This window comes from Choloepus didactylus, chromosome 10 (genome assembly GCF_015220235.1).
Source record: "Choloepus didactylus isolate mChoDid1 chromosome 10, mChoDid1.pri, whole genome shotgun sequence".
In the NCBI taxonomy this organism is placed as follows: Eukaryota; Metazoa; Chordata; class Mammalia; order Pilosa; family Megalonychidae; genus Choloepus; species Choloepus didactylus.
The window spans coordinates 21,445,448-21,456,534 of record NC_051316.1 but is presented as its reverse complement, the minus strand read 5'-3'; positions in this window follow the sequence as shown (position 1 = coordinate 21,456,534).

Below are 11,087 nucleotides of genomic sequence, written 5' to 3'. Positions count from 1 at the left end.
ATTCAGATATATTCACATACCACGCAGTCATACAAAACAAATTGTACTTCCGATTGTTTACAGTACCATTACATAGTTGTACATTCATCACCTAAATCAATCCCTGACACCTTCATTAGCACACACACAAAAATAACAAGAATAATAATTAGAGTGAAAAAGAGCAATTGAAGTAAAAAACAACACTGGGTACCTTTGTCTGTTTGTTTCCTTCCCCTACTTTTCTACACATCCATCCATAAACTAGACAAAGTGGAGTTTGGTCCTTATGACTTTCCCAATCCCATTGTCACCCCTCATAAGCTACATTTTTATACAACTGTCTTCGAGATTCATGGGTTCTGGGTTGTAGTTTGATAGTTTCAGGTATCCACCACCAGCTACCCCAATTCTTTAGAACCTAAAAAGCGTTGTCTAAAGTGTGCGTAAGAGTGCCCACCAGAGTGATCTCTCGGCTCGTTTTGGAATCTCTCTGCCACTGAAGCTTATTTCATTTCCTTTCTTTTTTTTTTTTTTTTTTAATTCAATTTTATTGAGATATATTCACATACCATACAATCATCTAAAGTATACAATCAGTTGTTACAGTACCATCATATAGTTGTGCATTCATCACCCCAATCTATTTTTTGAACATTTTCCTTGTACCAGAAAAAGTGAAAATAAGAATGAAAAATAAAAGTAAAAAAGAACACACAAATCACCGCCCCGACACACACACACCCTACTTTTCATTTAGTTTTTTGTCCTCATTTTTCTACTCATCCATCCATATGCTGGATAAAGGGAGTGTGATCCACAAGGTTTTCACAATCACACTGACACCCCTTGTAAGCTACATTGCAATACAGTTTTCTTCAAGAGTCAAGGCTACTGGGTTGCAGTTTGATAGTTTCAGGTACTTACTTCTAGCTATTCCAATGTAGTGCATAAGAATGCCCATTCGAGTGCCCTCTCAACTTCACTTGGAATCTTTCAGCCATTGGAACTTTATTTTGTTTCATTTTGCATCCCCCTTTTGGTCAAGATGTTCCCAATCCCATTGGGTGATATGTCTTTTTTTTTTTTTTTTTTTTTTAATCATCATTTTATTGAGATATATTCACATACCACGCAGTCATACAAAACAAATTGTACTTTCGATTGTTTACAATACCATTACATAGTTGTACATTCATCACCTAAATCAATCCCTGACACCTTCATTAGCACACACACAAAAATAACAAGAATAATAATTAGAGTGAAAAAGAGCAATTGAAGTAAAAAAGAACACTAGGTACCTTTGTCTGTTTGTTTGCTTCCCCTACTTTTCTACACATCGATCCATAAACTAGACAAAGTGGAGTTTGGTCCTTATGGCATTCCCAATCCCACTGTCACCCCTCATAAGCTACATTTTTATACAACTGTCTTCGAGATTCATGGGTTCTGGGTTGTAGTTTAATAGTTTCAGGTATCCACCACCAGCTACCCCAATTCTTTAGAACCTAAAAAAGGTTGTCTAAAGTGTGCGTAAGAGTGCCCACCAGAGTGATCTCTCGGCTCGTTTTGGAATCTCTCTGCCACTGAAGCTTATTTCATTTCCTTTCACATCCCCCTTTTGGTCAAGAAGATGTTCTCTGTCCCACGATGCCAGGTCTACATTCCTCCCCGGGAGTCATATTCCATGTTGCCAGGGAGATTCACTCCCCTGGGTGTCTGATCCCACGTAGGGGGGAGGGCAGTGATTTCACCTTTCAAGTTGGCTTAGCCAGAGAGAGAGGGCCACATCTGAGCAACAAAGAGGCATTCAGGAGGACACTCTTAGGCACAAATATAGGGAGGCCTAGCCTCTCCTTTGCAGCAACCATCTTCCCAAGGGTAAAACTTATGGTAGAGGGCTCAACCCATCCAACCACCAGTCCCCTATGTCTGTGGTCTTGTTAGCAACCATCGAGGTGGGGTAGGTGAATACCCCTGCATTCTCCACAGGCTCCTCAAGGGGGCACTACATCTTTTTTTTTTTTCCTTGTTTTTCTTTTTCTTTTTTTTTTTTTTAACTTTCCCTTCTTTTTTAAATCAACTGTATGAAAAAAAAAGTTAAAAAGAAAACAAACATATAATAAAAGAACATTTCAAAGAGACCATAACAAGGGAGTAAGAAAAAGACAACTAACCTAAGATAACTGCTTAACTTCCAACATGTTCCTACTTTACCCCAAGAAAGTTACATAATATAGCAACATTTCTGTGAACTTGTTCCTACTATATCCATCAGAAATTAACAGACCATAGTCATTTCTGGGCATCCCCAGAACGTTAAATAGCTTATCTGTTCTTCTTGGATTATTGTTCCCCCTTCCTTAATTGCTCTCTACTGCTAGTTCCCCTACATTCTACATTATAAACCATTTGTTTTACATTTTTCAAAGTTCACATTAGTGGTAGCATATAATATTTCTCTTTTTGTGCCTGGCTTATTTCGCTCAGCATTATGTCTTCAAGGTTCATCCATGTTGTCATATGTTTCACGAGATCGTTCCTTCTTACTGCCGCGTAGTATTCCATTGTGTGTATATACCACATTTTATTTATCCACTCATCTGTTGAAGGACATTTGGGTTGTTTCCATCTCTTGGCAATTGTGAATAATGCTGCTATGAACATTGGCGTGCAGATATCTGTTCGTGTCACTGCTTTCCGATCTTCCGGGTATATACCGAGAAGTGCAATCGCTGGATCGAATGGTAGCTCTATATCTAGTTTTCTAAGGAACTGTCACAGACTGACTTCCAGAGTGGCTGAACCATTATACAGTCCCACCAACAATGAATAAGAGTTCCAATTTCTCCACATCCCCTCCAGCATTTGTAGTTTCCTGTTTGTTTAATGGCAGCCATTCTAACCGGTGTTAGATGGTATCTCATTGTGGTCTTAATTTGCATCTCTCTAATAGCTAGTGAAGCTGAACATTTTTTCATGTGTTTCTTGGCCATTTGTATTTCCTCTTCAGAGAACTGTCTTTTCATATCTTTTGCCCATTTTATAATTGGGCTGTCTGTACTATTGTCATTGAGTTGTAGGATTTCTTTGTATATGCAAGATATCAGTCTTTTGTCAGATACATGGTTTCCAAAAATTTTTTCCCATTGAGTTGGCTGCCTCTTTACCTTTTTGAGAAATTCCTTTGAGGTGCAGAAACTTCTAAGCTTGAGGAGTTCCCATTTATCTATTTTCTCTTTTGTTGCTTGTGCTTTGGGTGTAAAGTCTAGGAAGTGCCGCCTAATACAAGGTCTTGAAGATGTTTTCCTACATTATCTTCTAGGAGTTTTATGGTACTTTCTTTTATATTGAGATCTTTGGTCCATTTTGAGTTAATTTTTGTGTAGGGGGTGAGGTAGGGGTCCTCTTTCATTCTTTTGGATATGGATATCCAACTCTCCCAGCCCCATTTGTTGAAAAGACCATTATGACTCAGTTCAGTGACTTTGGGGGCCTTATCAAAGATCAGTCGGCCATAGATCTGAGGGTCTATCTCTGAATTCTCAATTCGATTCCATTGATCTCTATGTCTGTCTTTGTGCCAGTACCATGCTGTTTTGGCAACTGTGGCTTTATAATAAGCTTCAAAGTCAGGGAGTGTAAGTCCTCCCACTTCGTTTTTCTTTTTTAGAGTGTCTTTAGCAATTCGAGGCATCTTCCCTTTCCAAATAAATTTGATAACTAGCTTTTCCAAGTCTGCAAAGTAGGTTGTTGGAATTTTGATTGGGATTGCATTGAATCTGTAGATGAGTTTGGGTAGAATGGACATCTTAATGACATTTAGCCTTCCTATCCATGAACATGGAATATTTTTCCATCTTTTAAGGTCCCCTTCTATTTCTTTTAGTAGAGTTATGTAGTTTTCTTTGTATAGGTCTTTTACATCTTTGGTTAAGTTTATTCCTAGGTACTTGATTTTTTTAGTTGCTATTGAAAATGGTATCTTTTTCTTGAGTGTCTCTTCAGTTTGTTCATTTCTAGCATATAGAAACATTACTGACTTATGTGCATTAATCTTGTATCCCGCTACTTTGCTAAATTTGTTTATTAGCTCTAGTAGGTGTATCGTTGATTTCTCAGGGTTTTCTAGATATAAGATCATATCATCTGCAAACAATGACAGTTTTACTTCTTCTTTTCCAATTTGGATGCCTTTTATTTCTTTGTCTTGCCGGATTGCCCTGGCTAGCACTTCCAGCACAATGTTGAATAACAGTGGTGACAGCGGGCATCCTTGTCTAGTTCCTGATCTTAGAGGGAAGGCTTTCAGTCTCTCACCATTGAGTACTATGCTGGCTGTGGGTTTTTCATATATGCTCTTTATCATGTTGAGGAAGTTTCCTTCAATTCCTACCTTTTGAAGTGTTTTTATCAAAAAGGGATGTTGGATTTTGTCACATGCTTTTTCAGCATCTATTGAGATGATCAATTGATTTTTCCCTTTCGAGTTTTTAATGTGTTGTAATACATTGATTGTTTTTCTTATGTTGAACCATCCTTGCATGCCCGGAATGAACCCCACTTGGTCATGGTGTATGATATTTTTAATGTGTCTTTGGATTCGATTTGCAAGTATTTGTTGAGGATTTTGCATCTATATTCATTAGGGAGATTGGCCGGTAGTTTTCCTTTTTTGTAGCATCTTTGCCTGGTTTTGGTATTAGATTGATGTTAGCTTCATAAATGAGTTAGGTAGTGTTCCATTTTTTTCAATGTTTTGAAAGAGTTTGAGTAAGATTGGTGTCAGTTCTTTCTGGAAAGTTTGGTAGAATTCCCCTGTGAAGCCATCTGGCCCTGGGCATTTATTTGTGGGAAGATTTTTGATGACTGATTGGATCTCTTTGCTTGTGATGGGTTGGTTGAGGTCTTCTATTTCTTCTCTGGTCAGTCTAGGTTGTTCATATGTTTCCAGGAAATTGTCCGTTTCTTCTACATTATCCAGTTTGTTGCCATACAGTTGTTCATAATATCCTCTTATAATTTTTTTAATTTCTTCAGGATCTGCAGTTATGTCACCTTTTTCATTCATTATTTTGTTTATATGGGTCTTCTCTCTTTTTGATTTTGTCAGTGTAGCTAGGGGCTTGTCAATCTTGTTGATCTTCTCAAAGAACAACTTTTGGTGATATTTATCCTCTCTATTGTTTTTTTGTTCTCTATGTCATTTATTTCTGCTTTAATCCTTGTTATTTCTTTTCTTGTACTTGGTTTAGGATTGGTTTGCTGTTCATTTTCTAGCTTCTTCAGTTGATCCATTAGTTCTTTGATTTTGGCTCTTTTTTCCTTTTTAATATATGCGTTTAGTGCTATAAATTTCCCCCTTAGCACTGCTTTTGCTACATCCCATAGGTTTTGGTATGTTGTGTTCTCATTTTCATTCGTCTCTATATATTTAGCAATTTCTCTTGCTATTTCTTCGTTAACCCACTGATTGTTTAGGAGTGTGTTGTTTAACCTCCAGGTATTTGTGAATTTTCTAAGTCTCTGATGGTTATTGACTTCTAATTGTATTCCATTGTGGTCAGAGAATGTGCTTTGAATAATTTCAATCTTTTTAAATTTATTGAGGCTTGTTTTATGTCCCAGCATATGATCTATTCTGGAGAAAGTTCCGTGAGCACTAGAAAAGTATGTGTATCCTGGTGATTTGGGATGTAATGTTCCTGTATATGTCTGTTAAATCTAATTCATTTATCAGATTGTTTAGGTTTTCAATTTCCTTATTGGTCTTCTGTCTGGTTGATCTATCTATAGGAGAGAGTGATGTGTTGAAGTCTCCCACAATTATTGTGGAAACATCAATTGCTTCCTTTAGTTTTGCCAGTGTTTCTCTCATGTATTTTGTGGCACCTTGATTGGGTGCATAGACATTTACGATTGTTATTTCTTCTTGCTGAATTGCCCCTTTTATTAGTACGTAGTGGCCTTCTTTGTCTCTCAAAACATCCCTGCATTTGAAGTCTATTTTATCTGAGATTAATATTGCTACACCTGCTTTCTTTTGGCTGTAGCTTGCATGAAATATTTTTTTCCATCCTTTCACTTTCAGTTCTTTGTGTCCCTGTGTCTAAAATGAGTCTCTTGTATGCAACATATTGATGGTTCATTTTTTTTGATCCATTCTGCGAATCTATATCTTTTAATTGGGGAGTTTAATCCATTTACATTCAACGTTAAAACCGTGAAGGCATTTCTTGAATCGGTCATCTTATCCTTTGGTTTATGTTTGCCAGATTTTTCCCTCTCTCTATTAATATCCTTTATTGTACCCATACCGAATCTCTTAGTACTGAACCTTTCTCCAAGTCTCTCTGTCCTGTCTTTGTTTCTCTGTCTGTAGGGCTCCCTTGAGTATCTCCAGTAGGGCAGGTCTCTTGTTAGCAAATTCTCTCAGCATTTGTTTGTCTGTGAAAAATTTAAGCTCTCCCTCAAATTTGAAGGAGAGCTTTGCTGGATAAAGTATTCTTGGCTGGAAACTTCCTCTCACTCAGAATTTTAAATATATCGTGCCACTGCCTTCTCGCCTCCATGGTGGCTGCTGAGTAGTCACTACTTAGTCTTATGCTGTTTCCTTTGTATGTGGTGAATTGCTTTTCTCTTGCTGCTTTCAGAACTTGCTCCTTCTCTTCTGTGTTTGACAGTGTGATCAGTATATGTCTCGGAGTGGGTTTATTTGGATTTATTCTATTTGGAGTTCGCTGAGCATTTATGATTTGTGTATTTATGTTGTTTAGAAGATTTGGGAAGTTTTCCCCAACAATTTCTTTGAATACTCTTCCTAGACCTTTACCCTTTTCTTCCCCTTCTGGGACAGCAATGAGTCTTATATTTGGACGTTTCATGTTATCTATCATATCCCTGAGGTCCAGTTTCGATTTTTTCAATTTTTTTCCCCATTCTTTCTTTTATGCTTTCATTTTCCATTCTGTCATCTTCCAGGTCACTGATTCGTTGTTCAACTTCCTCTAGTCTTGTACTATGAGTGTCCAGAATCTTTTTAATTTGGTCAACAATTTAAATTTTAAAGAGTTTTAATTTCCATAAGATCATCCATTTTTTTATTTAGTCTTGCAATGTCTTCCTTATGCTCTTCTAGAGTCTTCTTGATTTCCTTCATATCCCGTACTATGGTCTCATTGTGCATCTTTAGTTCTTTGAGTAGCTGCTCTAGGTGCTGTGTCTCTTCTGGTCTTTTGATTTGGGTGCTTGGGCTTGGGTTATCCATATCATCTGGTTTTTTCATATGCTTTATAATTTTCTGTTGTTTTGGCCTCGTGGCATTTGCTGAACTTGATAGGGTTCTTTTAGGGTTTGTAGACCTATTGAAGTCCTTATCTCTAATTTATCAGATCTACAGCTTCGTGGAGTACACTTTCTCTAACTAACCAGCGGGGGGCGTCCATGAGCCACCTGTTCTCCACAAGCCAGTTCTCCCCTGCTTAGCCTTTTTGGTGAGTGGGGGAGTGAGTCTTGTTGGGACCAATTGGTGTACCAAGCTTGCGTGTGTAGTTGGTGTTGCCTGCCCTGTATGTGGGGCGTGTTCTGGGCAGTCGGGGAGGGGGGGTGGCCCTAACAATCAAATCTCCCTGATGATCCTAGAGTTTTAAAGCTGCTGCAATAGTCTAATCCTTCAGTTCAGTCCTGCCACAGTTTGTCTCTGCCAGTGACCCACAAGTCTTTGGTATTGGCGTATGGCTCCTGAGACTTGCAAGTGGGCCCCTCTTCCAGGCTGTGCACCCCGGGTCCTCTGTTGAGGGATGACTGTGCTATGTCACAGGTGAGTGCCGTCCCCCCAGGGCAGTTCTGGGCTGCTGGGCTGTGTAGGGAGGCTCCCAGTCTGCTCAAATGATGGCTGAATGGGGCTTTGTTAATTCACACTGCTCCATCTTCCCAGCTCTGGGACAATCAGCTGAGGTTGCAGGGAAGGCTAATGTCCACGCCCAGTTTTGTGGTGTGTGCCTGTTATTTGAAGCACTTCTGTCACACTGGGTTGTCTGGGGCAGCTCTGGGCTATGGGGCTGGCGATGGGCAGGAGTGTTTCCTGTCCACCAGGATGGTGGCTGTGAGTGGACACCCCCCTTTTCTTGGGAAGTTGTGGTGTTTAGTGAATTTTCTCAGCCTCTGGATTATTGCCTTTTGTCTCAGAGCTCTCTTAGTTCTGCTCTTGACTTGACGTGCCCAAATTGCAATTCTTTGAAGCTTTCTGTATTGGGCTTCTTAGAGTAATTGTTTTAGAAAAAGAAAAAAGGATTAAAAAAAAAAAAAAAAAAAGGGCCCTCCTCAGAGATCTAATGGGTTTTTGAAATGCTAATAGACAAAGCAACCAGGGACATTAAGGAAAGGTCCACAGGGCAGAGAGATCAGCTTTTCTTCGGGATTTGCATATGCGCCTCAAGGCCTGAGCTCCGCCCTTCCCCTTTCTGTGTTCACCAGAACTCCAAAACTCCTCTGCTTTTATTTTGGAGTTTTTCGTGTTATTTTTTTCTTTCTATGCCTGTCTCCTCTCTGCTGGGCTGGCAGCTCTCAGATTCTCTGGTGTCTGGTCTCAGTCTATCTATGGTTGGAGTATGGATCAGTAGAATGTGTTTCCGAGAAGGACTACCACTGCAGTTTCTCCCTTCTCCTTCCCGGAGCTGGCAGCCCCTCCTCCCACGGGACTGAGCCTGGCAGGGAGGGGCGCGGGTCCCCTGGCCGCAAAAACTTACAGATTTCGCTGATCTCAGCAGTTCGACATTTTCATGAGTGTTGTATGAAGTATGCCCAAAGACAGATTGCTCTGTGGTGTCCAGTCCACGCAGTTCCTGGCTTTTTACCTACTTTCCTGGAGGAGTAACTAAAACTTACAGCTCACCAGTCCTCCATCTTGCCCCGCCTCTGACTTTGCCTTCATTTTTGAAGGATAGATTTGCTGGATAGAATCATTGGCTGACATTTATTTTTCCATCTCTTTGTATAGGTCATACCACTGCTTTCTTCCCTCCATTGTTTCTTATAAAAAGTTGGCTGTTAATCTTATTGTGGGTCCCTTGTGCAGAAGAATTGTTTTTCTTTGTCTGCTTTCAAGATTATCTCTTTAAGCAGTTTGACTGATACGTCTAGTAGTGGATCTGTTTTTATTTTACCAGGGGCAAATATTAGATATGTAGATTTTTTCATCAATTTTGGTAAATTTTCAGCCATTAGCTTCAAATATTTTTTTCTTCTCATTTTCTCTCTTTTTTTTCCCTGAGACTTCCATTCCACATACATTAGTGTGCGTCATCATGCATCACAGGCCATTTTTCATCAATCTCTTTAGTCTCTGTTCTTCAGATTAAATAATTTTTATTAATTCACCTTTAGGTTCAGCGATTCTTTCTTCTACCAACTCAAAGATGCTACTGAGGCCCTCTATAATGAATTTTTCATTTCAGTTATTTTACTTTTCAATTTCAGAGTTTTCATTTGGTGCTTTTTAAAAATTTTTTTATAGCTCTTTATTGAATTTCTATAATATTTGAGTCCTTGTCGTTATACTTTCTCTTAATTCTTTCAATATTATCTCCTTTAGTTCTTTGAGCCTATTTACAATAGCTACTTTGAAATCTTTGCTGAATCGAACATATATAGACACTTAGAGACAGTTTCTAATGCCTGTTTTAATCCACCCAAGTATGGGTCACATCTCTTTCTTTTTCATGTTTTGTAACTTTTACTGAATACTGGACATTTTAGATAATGTAGCAAGTCTGCATTCTGATTTTTCCCTCCAGAGAAGGGAAGCTTGTTTGTTTAGTAGCTTGCCTGGACTAGATCTGTGGTTTCTGTTTGCAATATGTGGTCACAGATGTCCCCTGCTCATCTCATTTTCTTACTTTTACTTTTATGTATGGCTTCCTGGAATTACTCTTTTGTCTGCTTGATTTGTATTCAGCCAACAGTTGTCAATAGTTTTACTCAAATACCTGAGCAGTGAGACCCCTACTCTTGCTGATGGATCTGTGTGTTGGCTGGGAATTGAATTCAAAATTGGGGCCATTTACAAGACTTCTCGACTCCTGCCAGGCTCTCTTGCATTTCCTCTTCACAAGCTATCAGGCTCCATCATTCTGCAGGCAAGTGTGGATAGTTTGGGCCTTCTCTTCTCTTACTGAATCTAGCAGAGCTGCTGATTCTTCCTCTTTGCTCCACTCCGGAGAGTATAGCAGTCACTGGCCTCTCCCAGCATACTTGCCTACTGGCGTCAGAGGTTAAACAAGCAGAGCCTGCACAATGGTGCACATGAAGCTGTTTTCTTTTTCTTCTGAGCCTGAACCAGCTGGGTGCATGTGGGTGCTGAGACGGGGGCCCAGTGGTGACCGGCCTCCGTGACACTTTAATTTCATTAAGTCCCGTGCCTCATCCAAGCCAATCAGATTTGGACGCACAGATGCCATGAAGAACTGTTACAGGTGTGTGGGACGAATAGGAGGTAAAGATTAAGGGTCATTTGTGTTAGCAGGTCAAGACAAAAAAAAAAATCCCTGCTTCTGTGCTGAGCCAGTAATACTAAAAAATAAAAAAAAAAAGTCTAATTTCTGTCTGAAGAAAAGAGATTAAATGAACCCATCAGAGAAAAGTACACCCAGAGTTACCAGTCGGCCTTAGATGTTTAAATCTGAGCCTATTTGTCATCCTGTACAATATATAAAAGATTATTTTGTGAAAGAGAAAAAGTAACAGCTAGTTATTGATGAAAAAGCCAAAATTTAACATTTCCGAATGATCTCTGGGAAATAAGCATTTTTAAATTGCAAATATCCCCACTGAAGTGAAGGGGAAATTATATGTACTTAGAAGGAAAAAAAGAGGTATAGGGTAAGATGTGTAAAAAGTTTTGAAGTCACACATTTAAAAAAGATTATTTTATTTAGAAGAACACACAGATGCATATGTTCATGTATTTGTAATGCGGTCAGGCTGGTATTTAGAACACCTGGACACCTCTGGTCTCAGAACACCCCTGGGAAAGAGTCAAGTGCAAACAACCCACTCCACACTGAAGGACATGCTGTCCTACAAGTGTTGTTAGGAAAAGTGGCCCT